This window comes from Rattus norvegicus, chromosome 9 (assembly GCF_036323735.1).
Source record: "Rattus norvegicus strain BN/NHsdMcwi chromosome 9, GRCr8, whole genome shotgun sequence".
Classification (NCBI taxonomy): domain Eukaryota; kingdom Metazoa; phylum Chordata; class Mammalia; order Rodentia; family Muridae; genus Rattus; species Rattus norvegicus.
In genome coordinates, this window is record NC_086027.1 from 31180662 (window position 1) to 31190319 (window position 9658).

Here is a 9658-nt window from a genome sequence, read left to right on the forward strand (position 1 = left end):
GACATTCTGTGTGTCCTGTCCCTAAGACTTCTACAACAATGTATCACAAATGAATCTTAAAATAATATAAACTTATTCTCCCTCAGTTCTGGGGGAGCTGCCTGTCTGACATCTAAGTCTGAAATCTGCCAGTTTCCCTCTGGAGGCTTTGAGAAAGAATCCTTCTTAGCCTGGCGGCCAGTGATGCTGAAATACCTTGGTGTGTTGGTATAGCACCCAAACCTTTACATCTGTGGACTGTCGAGATTACAGAGATCGTAGAGAAGACATTGTCAGGAGTTATAGGTAAGGATGGAAGATTCTCTAGGACAGGATTCATCCTAAAATATTACGGAACAGTTAATTCCAGGTGCATAACGAGAGATACCTCTGCTAGACTCTGAGTGTGAGAAATGGTGGTTACTTTTCTTTTTTCTGCTATGACAAAAAGCACGTGAGAAAGCTTCTTGCCATAGATAATATTAATCTCAATGGGGGGTTTCTAACCTGCCTTTGATCATTCAGTTCTCAGATAAAAGATAAACACAACTTTTACATTTATAATAAGTCTTAATCAGCACTAGACCTGGGTAGATATCTACCCTCTAAAAATTATCTATCAATAACCCTGAGTTATGACTTGCCATCTTCTGCATGGGCCTCTCTGACTCTGATTGGCCAGCCCACATGGCCAGTTTTTAAGATCCTTTACCTCATGGAGGTCTTCCTCTCTCTCTCTCTCTCTCTCTCTCTCTCTCTCTCTCTCTCTCTCTCTCTTCTCCCCTTTTCCTCATGGTCTCCTGACTCTGAACCAAGATCAGGAACCAAAAGCCCACCTCTCTCTCTTCTGCCCAGCTGTAGGCAATTTTATTCAACAGTCAGGGGTAACTCAGGGGCCAGGGTTCCACAGAGTCCCTTGGGTCTATGTGAGAATTCTCTCATCCTTGGGGGCAACCAGGCTCTGGGGACCAGTATTTAGTTAGCATTACAATACAAGACCAAACCTTAACAGTTTCTTACAGAATGAAGGGTTTATTTTGGCTTACACTTTAAGGGTACTAGGGTACAGTCCGTAGCAATTCCCCAGGGTCCAACACATTCAGTTGTAACTCATAGTAAATCACTATGCCTTATAATGGAGCCTTGGGCCAAAATTAAAGTGTTTGTCAGTGTCATTTTGGTGTGACTCATGCAACAGTTAAAGTGCCTCCAGGGGTAAGAAAGGTTCCACTGAGTCCCTGCCCTCAATTACCCAAGAAGCAATAGAAAAAGATATATATCCAAGGGGATAAGGACTCAGTCTCTAGAAGCTGGATTCATAGGCCACACCCTTCTTTCCCCATGCTCCCCAAAGTGAGACAGCTTGCTAAATCCTACATTGATAGGTGATTTTTAAAATATTGTTCTTATTCTTTGAGATTTCCATGTATTTTTTTTAACATACTCTTCCCCCAACTCATTCCAGATCATCTCCTACCAAACTACCTACTTCCCTACCAAGCCAATTTATTGTTCTCTCTCTCTCCCCTCCCCCTCCCCCTCCCTCTCCTCTCTCTCCCCTCTCCTTCCCCCGAAAGAGTACAATTTGTGTTACTAAAATACTCTTGAGTATGGGGTCTAGAGAGTGGCTGACCTGCCAGGGATCATATCTTTTCAACCCCATGTGGGTGGATAATGTGAGGTTGAGGCCACGGTGGTTTGCAAAATGAGTTCTAGGCCACCCAGCACTGCACAGTGAGACCCCCGGTGTGGGGGGGTGGGAAGTACCTAACTAACTAAAACAAAATTTTAGAAACTAAACAAACCAATGGAAAAGGTTTATTTTGTTTTAATAGGGCAGCAATAGGGTAAGGAGAAAGATAATTCTGAGCTATAAGCACTCGATTCCGTATCACCCAGTCAATCACCACGGAAACCTTATGAGGGCAGTGCTGTCAGCATAAGTATTTCCCAGGTGAGGAAACTAAGGTGCAGAGAAAGCAAGCAATGTCCAAGCCACACACAGCCAAGAATTCGTATTCAGGGAAGTCGCACTATGCAGTCCTGCCCCTAAGAACTGTGGAGCTGGGCTGAACAAGGTGGACCAGCAGTGTGAGTGCTGTGCTCCAGATCCCTAGGGCGGGTTCTTCTGCTGAGTCACTCCACACCTTGTGACCAGAGTGCACCACCCACCTGTCACTCATTCTCTTCTGCCCCATGAGCATCTCACAGGAAGCCCCACCTACTACTATGTATAAAGACGCCATATTACATACCTCGGCCTCCTGAGACCGAGGCTTACTCTCTGGGTCAAACCAGGTGCATTCCTCAACTGCTGTGTGGTTCAGTTTCTCCATTTTTAGAAAAGGACACTAGAAATGTCTAGCTCACATGGTTACGTCCAAGATGAATCAGAGGACCAGGATAGTGCCCGGCACATACTGCGCCTTCAGGAAACATTAGTTGCTCCAGCACAGAAAGACAAATCCCATGTGGTCTCGCTTATATGTGGAAGCTACAATCTTACCAAAGTGTGGAAATGATATGAGGAGGGAGAAGTTGAGGGGTGCACAATGTTGCTGTAAGGAGGAACAACGTCTAATGCCCTAGAGCATAGTGGGATAGCCGTGGTTGGCAACTACTTTACATTCTTCAGTAGCTGGCATATAGGATGATGGATGGCCCCGGTGGAAAAAATAATGTCTGAGGCAATGGCTATGCCAATCACCCTAATCGGCTGATTAAATATTAAATACAAGATACTGAAGTGCCACACTCTACCTCATAAATATGGATAATTATTATGTCAACTAAATGCAAAAGTGCATTTTAAGACAACTATTAACTGTGTGATAATAATATTCTTCCCCTGTTATTTGGTACTTCAGCACACACACCAAGAAAACAACTGACATAGAATAAATCTGTCATCTGGACACTCAATGAAGCACATTTTAACCCCTTCCACTCAACAAGTATTCACTGAGCACTATCTTTGTGCAAGGCAGTAGGAAGCAGTTTGAAAAGGTTGCAGACCCAGGCTTGTCTACAGTACAACCGGGCAGGGAGAAGCAGATGGCGAAGAGCCCCAGAGGACAGGCATCTGTTGGCACTGGAGTCTAAGGATGATGTCAAGGGGAGGCAGGGTCCCAGCTGGGATCTTGGGGAAAGCAGGAACAAGCAGAGTAAGCCAGTGTTGTAAGCAGATAAAGGATCCTGTGCAAAGCCTTCTGGGAGTTAGCGAGTGAGGCATGCTTGTAAATAAACTGAAATGAAATGCAAAGGGGGCAGGGACTGGGAGAGCTTGGTGAAGCCTCTGAGCCCTGGTTCCAGCACCCATGTGGGCAGCTCACAACTGCCTGGGACTCTAACACCAGGGCATCTGATGACCTCCTTAGAACTGAGGGCAAGCGCATGTGCACAAACCCACACAGAGGCACACATGGTTAAAGATTAATGACACACATTAAAACCGGAATCATACGTGGGCTGTGCAAAGAGTGTCTGCTCAGAAATACTACCTCCATTCACACCAGGCTGTAAGGGGAGTCTGAGGTTCTCACCCCGAGGTCAGTGAAGGGGTCAGTGAGCAAGCCTTACAGACTCAGTGTTTCCTACCTGTGGTAGTGGACACCATTAGGGAGACAGAGACATGGATCTGGAGCTGACCACAGTGAAGCTGTGGTTGATGAGTGCCCACCCTCGAGAAAGGACAATGAAGCAAGCAGGGGGGATGAAGTTGAGATTCAGCCTGAGAGTCCCCAGGCTGGAGGTATGCAGGCCTGGGAGGTTTCAAGCAAGGCTCCCTACTGGTCTCTACCTTGGACCACTAGACGTAGGGGTGGGGAGTCTTGATGTTTTTCTCTCAGTCAGAGCCCTGGGGCAATTGTGTGTGTGTGTGTGTGTGTGTGTGTGTGTGTCACACACAAGACATATAAGTGTGTGTGTGTGTGTCACACACAAGACATATAATATTTGAAATATAGACTGAGGTGTCTAACAGTCATTACAAAAGCAAAGCTGGTAAGACAGATCATTCATCATTAGATAGTTGATTGGAGCCTTGCTTTTTCTTCTAAGCTATCCTAAAGTATGAAAAGTGAGTTCACCTGAATCCCGCAACTGTTCATGAGACCTTGTCTTAATAAGGGATAAATCCCTTTAATTTCCGGTAAAGCTGCTTGAGGTATATTGCCTGACAGATTCTTTCTCTCGTCCAGCCAAGCTCATGTAGGGCAAACCTACACTAGTTCATCCATTGCTGGCCTGCACACAGCTCCAATCACACTGCCCTAAGTGAATGTGTTGGTATCTCAAAGACACAGCCTGTGTGAAGGTTATCCAGGCTCCCCTCCACTGCCCCACCAGGCCTGGCTACATTGTCAAGAACCGCACAATTCTAAAGAAGGATAAAACGAATCCATTCCCAACAAGTGCTCGCTGACAAAACTTACACTATTACCTTTTTGGCTTCTTCTGGAAAACAAGGACACTTGTCCTTCGCTCTACACCCCCAACCCTCAACCATGAGGCTGTAAGACCTTGAAAGGAGTGGGCTGTGTCTGGAAGAGGGAAGCGTCACTTATACCAGTGACAGACAGAGGCTAAGTGCTGATAACAATGTTGGAAAATGTCCTGGGCGCAATGCAGCAAAATCATTTACTGCTTGGCATACAAAAGTGAATGAAAAATTCCTGTGCTGCCCTGTCCCAGGTCTTCCAGAATCTTCTCCACCCACTAAGAGATCTGTCAATAAATATACACAAAGTATTTTCACATAAAAATAAAATAATTGCCTCCCTAGGAGCTAAGTGGGTATGAAAGCCATGTTTTGAAGCAAGTCTGGTTGAACCTTACCCACCACCATACCCTACCTCCTGGAAGGCAAGGGGCAAAATAGATGTGAGCTTTAGAGCCCCCAAGAAGGCAGAAATTTAGGAACTAGGATGAATTGTTTTCTGCTGTGAAGATTGAGAGATTGAAGGAGAGGGCGGCTGCTCCTGTCTCTGCAAGAAAGGTTTCTTGTATGGGACGGATGCACAACTCACCTGCACCCTTGAGCCCTTGCAGCAGCTGGAGAAGGCGGAGAAAGCAGTGATGCACAAGAGCAGTCCCTCACTCTAGATGCTGTACTGCACAGGCGCACTTTCTAGCTGCGACTCGCCTTAGTGTGTATTCAGCCTAGTCTTCTCAGGAGGTGGTTCCTGAGACGTGGAGTCCTTGATTCCATGTCCTTCTGCTTTCCTCGGCCTAGGGTGCAGCTCTGGAATAATGGAGCCAATACACTATGAACTGGCTGGCTTCTCCGCCAGGCTGTGTTGGCCCAGGGACCGCATGGCTGGAGTCTGCTGCCCCCTCCCGGCCTGCATGATGCTTGCAGCGAGACTCCTTGGTTTAGCTAGACTCCCAGTAAGCCATAAGAATTTTAGGAAAGTAAACACATACACACAGTTTACAAATTGTTTCAATTTTCAGTGGTCGTGGGGACATTCCAAAAGGTGACGTAGTGTGTCCACCGTCAGAATCCTAGTTGATCTGGTTTCATAGCCGCGTGCCCCTTCAGCTAGGTACATATGGGCATAGCATAGAGATCTTGCTCTTACCGTGTGCGATCAGGATATCCAAGTTTAGATGTCCAGGAGCTGTGGCACAGAACTCCAGAGTTGGGAAGCGTGTTTGAATCATGCAGTTCCAGAGAACCAGTTCCCAGAAATGAAACCTGAGTCAACAAATAAACAAACAAAAACCTGTGCCTCTTGGTAAATTCTCACACCCCTCCGTTTTTACTTTCTATGATGAAAATAGTAACTCGATAACTCGGACGAACTCTCTACGGAATAACAGCATCCCCCAACCCCCAAACACACACCCGGTAATTTCGGGGAAGTAATTTGATTATATATTGAGAATTAGGAAATCTAAATTGGTCCCAGGGAATTAATGGGAGAGTCGCAGGAGCACTGGCATCAAGACACAGGGTTGCAGAGTCGTTCCTAGCCTGAAGTGTGCCTATGAATCCTCCTGGCTCTCCGTCCCATACACATATAGCACACCCATCCCTGCCTTCTCTCTCCTCAGACTCATAGAACACGTTCCCTACTCAAAACAACCCCTTTGGAGCACTTTATTATTCCCACCACATGATTGGGTGGATCAGCCCTCTGGTCATGATGATGTGGCGTCTTTGCTGTTGTTTGGTTGGCACTGAGAATTTAAGCACAGCCTCTCTTGTGCACTCTGTAGGACTTAAACACTCCTCCTCTGAGACAGAGCCATCAGCCTCGGCAACTCGGTAAAGAACGGCTCAGAGTATACGCTCTGACATTCTGCTACTAAAGTATCAGAAGATAGGTACAACCTTAACCTTAACACGTTCCCACTCAATGACTCTAACTGAACCCCGGAGAACATCTCCCGGTAGGGCATTTGGGATTCATCTGTCAGATATGTGGAACAGAATTGCTCCTAGGTAGAGGGAACTTATCACCTGAGCTCAAGTCATCAGCTGCCACCTGCTCAGGTAGATGACAAGGGTGGGTCCCAGTGCAGTGAAAGCTTCTACCTTTGCCAGCTTGTAGGGCTGTGTAATAGTTTGAATGAAAATGGCCCCTAAATGCTCATAGGAGTGGCACTATTAGGAGGTGTTGCTTGGAGTGGGCTTTTGAGCTTGAGACACTCAAGCCATGTCCAACGTCACTCTTTCTGATGCCTGTACTTCCTAATGTATAATTCTCAGCTTACTCCCCAGGTGTCTGCCTTGGTGCCACCATATTCCCTGACATGATGGCAATAGGCTAAATCACTGAACCATAAGCCAACCCCGGTTAAATGTTTTTCTTTATAAGAGCTGCTGTGGTCATGGTTTCTCTTCACAGCGATAGAAACCCTAACTAAGACAGGCTTTCTGTTCATACTCCATAATAAGAGAGATGCCCACTTCAATATGGCCTCAGAGTGTTGGCATGCCGGAGAAATACATAAGATTTTAAAGGAAGCTCAGTTTATGAATATCCCATAGTGTAAGAAATCTGGGGTATGTATTCCAGTATAGTTTCAAAGCAACGTAGGTACAGGTGTATTTTAAACTATCTGTGATGGGATTGCGTGTGGTCCCTGGTGACAGGAGACACATAGTAGTGCTACTGTGGTCTGATGTGTGCTTCCCTAATGGAAATGGTGAGACTAAGTTGGAGGCTAGTGAAAACAGAAATTTCTTCATTCTGCTTGACTCTCATTCCTGGTTCTGATCCTACAGCAGATCCTAGAGGAAAGCTGACAGGTTCTATGGTAATGCTTGTTTCCATAGGTGGAGTACGGAAAGAAATGGTGGGAGGGAGAGGCAGGTCAGCAGTCCGTCTGTCCAGCCCACTAATCAGTCAGGACATCCTGAGTTATTCTTACTGGGTCCTAAGCCTGGTTCCCAACAACCAGAGAAACTCAGAGTGCCTCAGGTCTTCCAGGTCTATCCTGCTTTGGGAAGATTTATTTCTAAAGAGTCAAATCTCAGGGATTTATTGACATTAAAGGACAACAAAAGCAAAGTCTTCACTCTTTCCTTTCTTGTCCATATGGCAACTTCTGCTCACCAGGAAGAGAGGTGTTGAATAAGCATGTGTGTGTACAGTGTACAGAATATTAATATTTACTTAATTTTTGAGACAGAATTTCACTCTGTAACCCACACTGACCTGGAATTCACTATGTAGCCCAGGCTGGCCCCAAAGCCACAGGAATCCTTTCTGCCTCAGCCTTCCAAGGGCTGAGTTATAAATGTGAACCATCAAGTCTGAGTTATGACCTATTTTAAAATTACCATCTACTGCCTGCTTCGTGTTGTACATATTAATGCACATGTGTACAATTAAACGGGATATAAAGGGGAATGCCAATAGTTTATGATTAATTAATAACCTTCTTCTATATTCAGTTTTAAAACTGTGAAGTATTTCCAGGACACAGTATTTCATTTGGTGATGGTGGCACACACCTTTAGCCTCAGCACTTGGGAGGCGAAGCAGCTGGATCTGTGAGTTTGAGGCCACCCTTGTCTCTAGAGTGACTTCTAGGACAGCAAGGACTACACAGAAAAACCCTGTCTCTAAAAACCCGAAGGGGAAAAAAAGAACAATATTTTCATGGTTATTTTCAATGATACTTCTAACAACTGCCTGTAGCCCTGAGGACATTTATTTTCACATAGGAGGTCTTAAAAGGGAATAGAGTCAGGAGTGGAATTCATTCTGCCTGAAGCTCTGCTCTCCTCAAGCCGGTGTTGCACAGGTCCCAGGTCAGTGCAGTGCTCTGGGATCAAGCCATTTATCCTGACTAAGGAAGCGTTTGAGCTTGAATTCTCACGACGCTACCTCTGAATAACAGCAAGGTTTTAGATCACACACACACACACACACACACACACACACACACACACACACACCCTACGATGTATCCCATACTTGCCTGATAGAGCAAGTTTGTGCCAGCCAGGTCCTTTCCATCAGTAAGCTTAGCACAGAGGCTCCATTTCTCAAATGCCCTTCACTGTGACGCTCTTCCAAAGCCCATTGGTGTCACCTCTCACCATTGTTCAGCGAGTTCCTCTGGGGGTGACGATTTCTCCTGAGTGGACCTTGATTTTGAGTTGGAAAGAGAACAGTTTGGAGGTTTTGTTTGCTTGTGTGCTACCTAGCTAAGCCTTCTTTGTGCTGGGCTTAAATATACACAGTGATCTTCCAAGTGTGGGCACAGACCTGTATGAGCACCACTTGAGGGAGATTAGAAGAGCAGATCCTCAGGCCCTACTCCAAAGCCAGTGACTCTGGAACCCTGGATGTAGGGTCAGTGCTCATGTCCCCAGCAGCTCTAGTGCAAGAAGCTTGACAGTCTGTGCTACACTTGATCCTACACAACACACACACACACACACACACACACACACACACACACACACCACACACAGACTCTTCTTCCAAAGTCACTTCTAAGACCCAGTGTAATCTCTTAACTGTGATTGCCATCAGTATAAGAAAATTAAGTACAGACTTTCAGAATGTCTCCGCACAGACTAAAGACTCTCATTACCAAAGAGAGGAACAGGGGTGGACAGCAAAGAGTGACTGGACCAAAACCATCCTGAAAGCCAGCAGCAGAAACACTGAACCTGGCATCTCCATGTCTGATATGTGGAGCTTGTGGTGGCTTCATCTGGGCTATAATAAGCTTTGGCAGCCTTGCCTTGTCAGCTCTTGCCACTCCCATGGGCCCACGTCACTCTGTGCCTGACATTTCCCACATCTTGAGGGCTCACCTTCAAGTTCATGTGGTTACCTTCAGGGACTTTTTGCAGAGACTATGACCCAGTCACACATGGCCTGGCTTCTGCAGCCTTTCTGGTGATGGGGAAAGGGAATGAAAATCTATAAGACAGGATCAGAGTCTGGACGTGAGTGTTTAGGGCTATGTAAGAAGTCTTCACAGAATACTATTCTCCACAGATTTCGGGGCAGGACATGTTCAGGAAGAGATGTGGAGGAGGGTACTAAAAAGAGGAAAGCCATGTTTGCCCTTCCAAAGCGTTCCTCATTAAGCATAAACCCAGGAGAAATGCAGTTGTGAAGGGCATCGTGTAGAGCCTTTTCTGCCTTCCTCTGTGGTACTAGCGTCAAGTTTCACAAATGACTTTCATATGTCCTTGATCTTACCC

At 46.0% G+C, this 9658-nt stretch overlaps 1 long non-coding RNA gene across 1 annotated transcript in view; it reads right to left on the bottom strand.

The window, feature by feature from the left end:
* The window catches only part of LOC108351903 (uncharacterized), a 7159-nt gene extending 727 nt beyond the window's left edge, over positions 1-6432 (bottom strand). The window contains exon 1 of the long non-coding RNA XR_010054959.1: positions 5007-6432. This is a non-coding gene — a long non-coding RNA (uncharacterized LOC108351903). The remainder of the gene's footprint in view (positions 1-5006) is intronic.
* Positions 6433-9658: the final 3226 nt, after the last annotated feature.